Source organism: Chiloscyllium plagiosum, chromosome 49 (assembly GCF_004010195.1).
Source record: "Chiloscyllium plagiosum isolate BGI_BamShark_2017 chromosome 49, ASM401019v2, whole genome shotgun sequence".
NCBI lineage: Eukaryota > Metazoa > Chordata > Chondrichthyes > Orectolobiformes > Hemiscylliidae > Chiloscyllium > Chiloscyllium plagiosum.
Window position 1 is genome coordinate 7,146,277 of NC_057758.1, and position 6,358 is coordinate 7,152,634.

A 6,358-nucleotide genomic window follows, 5' to 3' on the forward strand; every position below is an offset into this window, starting at 1 on the left:
TTTTTTCCATTTCCACAACATCCTGCCCAACGGAAATTCTGGAGGTAAATTTTCAGGGACCCCGCCTCCATTTCGATTTCCTTTTTTCCGTCCCCGGAGGCTTTTTCCTTCCCCTTGGCACAGCTCATATTGAGTTCCTTCGTTAGACCTTCGTAACTGCTAGAACTCAATCCCAGACACCAAAGCAGTATTTAAAAGTCAGTTTTCCTTCCTTGGTCCATGCAAGCAACGGTGTTGCTTGGCTCGATGTCTCCCTGTGCCTACTTGTAACCTTTCGCCTGCTTCAGATAGACGCTCATCGGATCTCGATCAGTCAATCAGAAGGGGGAACCCACCAACGAGAAACACGGGATCATTCTAAAAGGAACAGGATGCATCTTCCCAACCATCGACGCTGCCTACCCGGCTGGTGATGATGGATACCCCGGTTGAGCGTCCAACTTGTGAGAACCAGAGCTCACAATATAATAAATATCAGCCCGAGTCAAATTCTGAAACAGCGAACTTTATTGAAACGTTCTTGCAAGACGGGTGTCTAGCAAGGAGGCATCTCAATCCAAAAATTACTTCACAATTTATGCAGTTTACTTGAGTCTCTATCAATACTTCCCCGTTTCCCTCATTGGCCTTCAAACCTATCAATATTACTTACTGTGTTCTGCGCCTGCCTAGCTGCGCTCCGCCCTTGTTTACTTCCTTCCCTACTCCAGGCTGAGTGACCCTCACTCTTATTTACCCTGAAACTAACTTGGTTCATTTCAGTGCCTATATGAGGGCAACGTGCCAAGTCTGCCATAACTCAATGTTCTTGGCATCTTATGTGTTTGTCTGTAACACCTTCCATTGTTTGCAGGCACATTTCATTATGTATTCACATTTCAGCTAATGAAAGCAATTATGTATTTCCTTCACATATTTTCCATTCTTGGCTGAAACACTTATACACTGGTGTTAGTTCATTTACCTTGCATGATCAATTATTTATTCAGCTCTTGGCTGAAACAATTATACACTGGTGTTAATTCATTTATCTTGCATAAGCAAGTATGGTTGCAGAAGTAACACTGCTTTACCTATGTCCCACAGCATGTCCAACCACAGCGAGGCTCTCACCTTTTCCTCCATTATTGATCAATTACACTTTCAGTCCCAACACACTCCTCTCTTGTCATTAGCCAGTCCCCATTTCTTTTCCTCATTTGACAGTTCCACGATTGCCCCTTCATTCCACCATCCCTCATTGGCCGTCATGCTGTCCACACAAGTTTCAGAAAAGCGGGAAGCCCATTGTTCAAATACTCTTGCTTTTCCATTCGCCCATTCCAGTCAGTCAGATCGGTCTTCGCCCAATTCAGGCAATTTCTGGAAAATCCACCCCTAGCAATGTAGTGAGCAAAAGGAGCTGGGACTGCCCTCACTGCTCCCCCATCATCCGCAAGGGAGTGAGCAACAGGAGGTGGGCCTGCCCTAACCCCTCCCGATCATCCACAAGGGAGTGAGCAACAGGAGCTGGGACTGCCTCTCCCCTCCCCCAATCATTCACAAGGTAGTGTACAACAGGATCCGGGGCTGCCTTCTCCCACTCATCATCCACAAGGGAGTGAGGAATCTCTGTGTGGGTTTCATGTCTGGGGCATGTGTGTGAGTGGGTATCAACGTAGGGAGGAAGGGAGGGAAGGGCCAGTAAGTGGCAGTCAACACTAAATTGTTGTGCTGCTTTCTCTCGCAACAGTTAACCGCCTCCCATCCTCCTTCAACCAACCATGCATTCATCGGGACAGTTTCCAACAACACCAATTTAAGGACTACATCCACATTTATTCTGCAAGAGAAGCAGAATGCAGTGGTCTCAAGGCAGACACAGAGACGCAGAGTCTGCAGCTCTTCAAGTAGCTGACTGACACAGCATTACTTTTCAGGGATAAAGTTAAAAATCTCATAGCATCAGGTTATAGTCCATCAGGTTTACTTGAAAGTATTAGATTTGAGAGTGCTGCCGCTTCAGCTAATTAGTGCAGTGGGGTCCTAATACAATGAATTTATAGTAAACTATCACAGTGGCCTGCAATTGAAATGATACATTAAAAGAACCGAGATTGCTATCAAGTCTTTCACCTTTTCGAATGTATTGCAGGTTTCGCTTCATGAAGATGTAAATCTCAGAACTTCTTTGAAGTCACATTCTCGAGGTAACTTCAGGTTTTATAAAACAAAATGACATCTCAACTCAGACAATGTATTCAAGCTGTGAGGTTAGAATCTGTCTGCATCCCAAGCTTGAGTCAGACTGGTTCAATTCCTAGAGCAGGAATTTATAAATTGTGGCAGGAATTGACTCTCTGCTGGCTGCATGTTTTCTGAGCTACAATAGAATGTTCAAAGTTTGTGAGAAGATATGTAGCTCGGGTGCTCGTTGCTGAGCAACAATAAGTGCGTGTGAGTGTACGTGAGAGAGAGTTCCTTTGTGTGTGTGTGCGTGCTCGGTAGAATATGCACATGAGTGTAATGGAGTATTAACCTGTTCGACTATAACCTGGTGTTGTGTGAATTTTCATTTTGCCCACCCAAGTACAACACCGGCTCCTCCACATCATTTTCGGGATAATTAGAGATGGGCATCCACTTCTGCCCTCGCCTGCCACACTCCCATTCAAACATTTTCCACAATCTTCAGACATGTTCCCTGTGTCAAACAAAAACAAATGCATCACACTGTGCCCGATATCATTTGAATATGTGCTTTACCTGGTCATCACTTCCAGAGCCTGTCTGCCTTCTGCTGTCTCACTGTGTGTGGAGATTATCACTGATTAACCCTGCTCATCTTTTGTCCCCAGGGAACAAGAATCCTGCAATCTTTGTCAGGACAATCAATGTTTACAGATACTTTCAAATGCTGCTAAGTAATGCCTGGGTGGTGCAGTGGATAGCACTGCTGCCGCATAGCGCCATGGATCTGGGTTCGATATTAGCCTTGGGCAACTGTACGGATATTGTATATTTTCCTTAGGAATGCGTGGGTTCCTTCCTGGTGCTACGGCTTCCTCCCAAAATCCAAAGATGGGAGATTAGGTGAATTGGCCATGGTAAATTGTCCTGCATTCAGGGATGTGTATGGTTGGTAGATCAGTTGTAAATATAGGGTAACGGAATGGGTCTGTGTGGGTTACTCATCAGCGGGTCGGTGTGGACTTTTTGGACCGAAGGGGCTGTCGGGATTCTATTCTAACTGGAAGATGCATAGCACCAGAGGTCACACTGTTTCACAAAAGTGAACATTATTATGTGACTGAAAAGTTAAACGAATAAACATCCAAACATAAAACAATGTTTGCTTCAACATTCTGTGCAATGTTTTGAATTTGTTTTACTTTTACAGCCCAGGATGTTTAACTCATGAAGTCTTGAAGGTTCATTCACTTTCTAAAGAGATCAACACAGACGTCTGCCATTGCCCATTGGAATTTACGTCCGTTTCTTGCCAGTTTCTCATTCTGATACCGGAGATTTCCTGAGCTCTCTCTCTCTCTCTCTCTCTCTCTCTCTCTCTCTCTCTCTCTCTTTATCTATCTCTCGCTCTCTCCACAAATGTTCCACTGTCTGTGTTGTCAGAGCTCTTTGGGTAAAAGCAGTTTGTCTGTCAAAAGACCTGCAACTCGATCATGGTTGGTTGCAATCGTCATTGGTGACATTGCTCCAATGCATTTTTATACTGAATCGGCTGTTTTGATTTTTTCATCTGATCCCCATTCAGCATAAACATTATTTAACTCTCAGTCAACAGCTTCCTCAATTTGTCTTTACAGTTTACCTTTCAACACTTTATTTCTTCCACATCATGCTGAGGTTTAATTTGCTCTTTTCTGAACTGGTAATTGATTGTTTTATTCAGTATTAATTCAGTAGTGGCGGGCAATTTAATCTTTGATGTTATCAATGCACAGTTGTTAATGTCTTTGTCTACTCTATTGAATTTATTCACTTTGCGAATTTGTTGATAGCTTTTCCAGCTTCTGCACTGTGCAATACTTCAATTTCTCGAATGTCAAGTAAGTTCCATGCTGAGCTGGAGTCCAAATGTAGAAGACTTTTCACTCACAGGCATAACTTCAGAACTGTGACTCTCCATCCAAGGTTGCGAAAACAGTAAAGTGCCCGTAAAATCATTTCCCTCTGTTGAATTCACATGATTAATAAGGAACGTGCCAACAAAAACATCAGAGACTCTACTCACAAAATAAAATGTCAATTTACTGAGCAACGAACAATAAGACATAGGTATAGAAGTCGTCGATTCAGCCCATCAAGTCTGGTCAGCTATTTAATCAGGTCACTGCCATTGATCTGATAGCCCTCAACTACAAAGACTTGTCTTTTCTGTAACACCGTAGATTGCCTTCCTGATTAAAATCTGTCCATCTCAGCTTTCAGTACACTTAATAAACCAGTCTCAATAGTTCTCAGTGAAAATAAGAAATTAATCCTCATCTCGTACTTAAATAAGTGACCAAATATTATGAGACCACGCACTGTGGACCGAGACAGGAGGCCTGTGACCAGTGGAGTGCCACAAAAATCGTTGTTGGGTCCACTACTTTTCGTCATTTATGTAAATGGCAGTTGGGAAGTCATGTTGCGGCTGTCGAGGCCATTGGTTAGGCCACTGTTGGAATATTGCATGCAATTCTGTTCTCCTTTCTATCAGAAAGGTATTTTGAAGCCTGAACGAGTTCAGAAAAGATTTACAAAGATATTGCCAGGATTGGAGGTTTTGAGCTATATGGAGAGGCTGAACAGGCTGGGACTGTTTTCCCTGGAGCGTCGGATGCTGAGGGGTGAATTTACAGAGGTTTAGAAAATTAAGAGGGGCATGGATAGGATAAAAAGACAAAGATTAGGTTGGCATATCTGTTCGGCATGGACTGATTGAACCGAAGGGTCTGTTTCTGTGCTGTACATCCCTATGACTGTGCATAGATCTTGTCCCCGAGAATATTTCCAAGGAATTCCCCTCCCATCAATGTGAAACTCACAGGCCTGTAAAATCCTGGATTATCCCTGCTATCCTTTTGATATGATGGGACTATGTCAGGAGACAGTTTTGGACTGTGGTGGATAAAGTTAAAAATCACACAACACCGGGTCAGAGACCAACAGGTTTAATTGGAAGCAATAGCTTTCAGTGCGCTGCTCCTTCATCAGGTGGTTGTGGAGTAAAAGATCACAGGACACAAAATGTATAAAGTGTCATGATACATTGAACAAAACTGGATTGTTAATTCTTCCATCTTTTAGAATGGTTTGCAAGTTTCGATTCATTAATAAGTAAATCCCAGAACATCTTTTAAGCCACCTCCATGAGCTAACTTAAGGTTTTCTTAAAAATGGTGACATCTAAGCTCAGACAATGCTTTAAAGGTGTGAAATCAGTGTCTGTCTGTACCCAATCTTGAGCCAGAATGGTTCTGTTTGCAAAGGGGAATTTACGAGATATTACATGGGCTGACAGCCTGCATGGAATATGTGAGCTATTCACAGACCTCTGTGAAATCACCTGTGGCTAAAGAAGACACAAAGATTTCTGTCTGTGCTCTAGTAATACGTTTGGAGAAGATTTGTAGCTCAGGTTGATTTTTTGGATGTAGGGTTTGCTCGTTGAGCTGCAAGGTTCATTTCCAGATATTTCGAAACCCTACGAGGTAACATCTACAGTAGGTCTCTGGTGAAGCAATGCTGAAAATTCCTGCATTCTGTTTGTATGTTTGCATTTGTTTGGGTTGGTGATGTCATTTGCTGTCGTGATGTTATTTTCTGTGGTCAAGCCACTTCCTGTTCCTTTTCTCGGGGTGTGATAGATAGGGTCGAACTCAAAGTGTTTGTTGATAGAGTTTGTTGATAGAATGCTGCAGTAAATTTCTCTCTTGCCTCACTCAATACTCTGGGACAGATCCCATCAGAACCTGGTGTTTTGTCTATCTTAATATGTTTTAAAACGCACACCTCTTCCTTTTTAACAGTAACCTGGCTTAGAAACTTGCCATTCCCTTCCCTGAGGTCATTCTCCACCAATTCGTTCTCTTTGGTGAATACTGACATAAAGTATTCGTTTAGGACCGCACCTACCTCTTCTGACTCTACACAAAGATCCCCTCCTTTATCCTTGAGTGGGCCAAACCTTTCCCTGGCTACATTCTTGTTTATTTTATATATGTGTGAAAAGCTTTGTGATTCTCCTTAATACTGTTTGCAAATGACTTTTTGTGGCCCCTTTTAGCCATTCTAATTCCTTTTATAAGTCCATTCCTACTTTATTTCTTTACTTCAAGGGTTTTGTCATTTCCCATCCTCCTAAATTTTG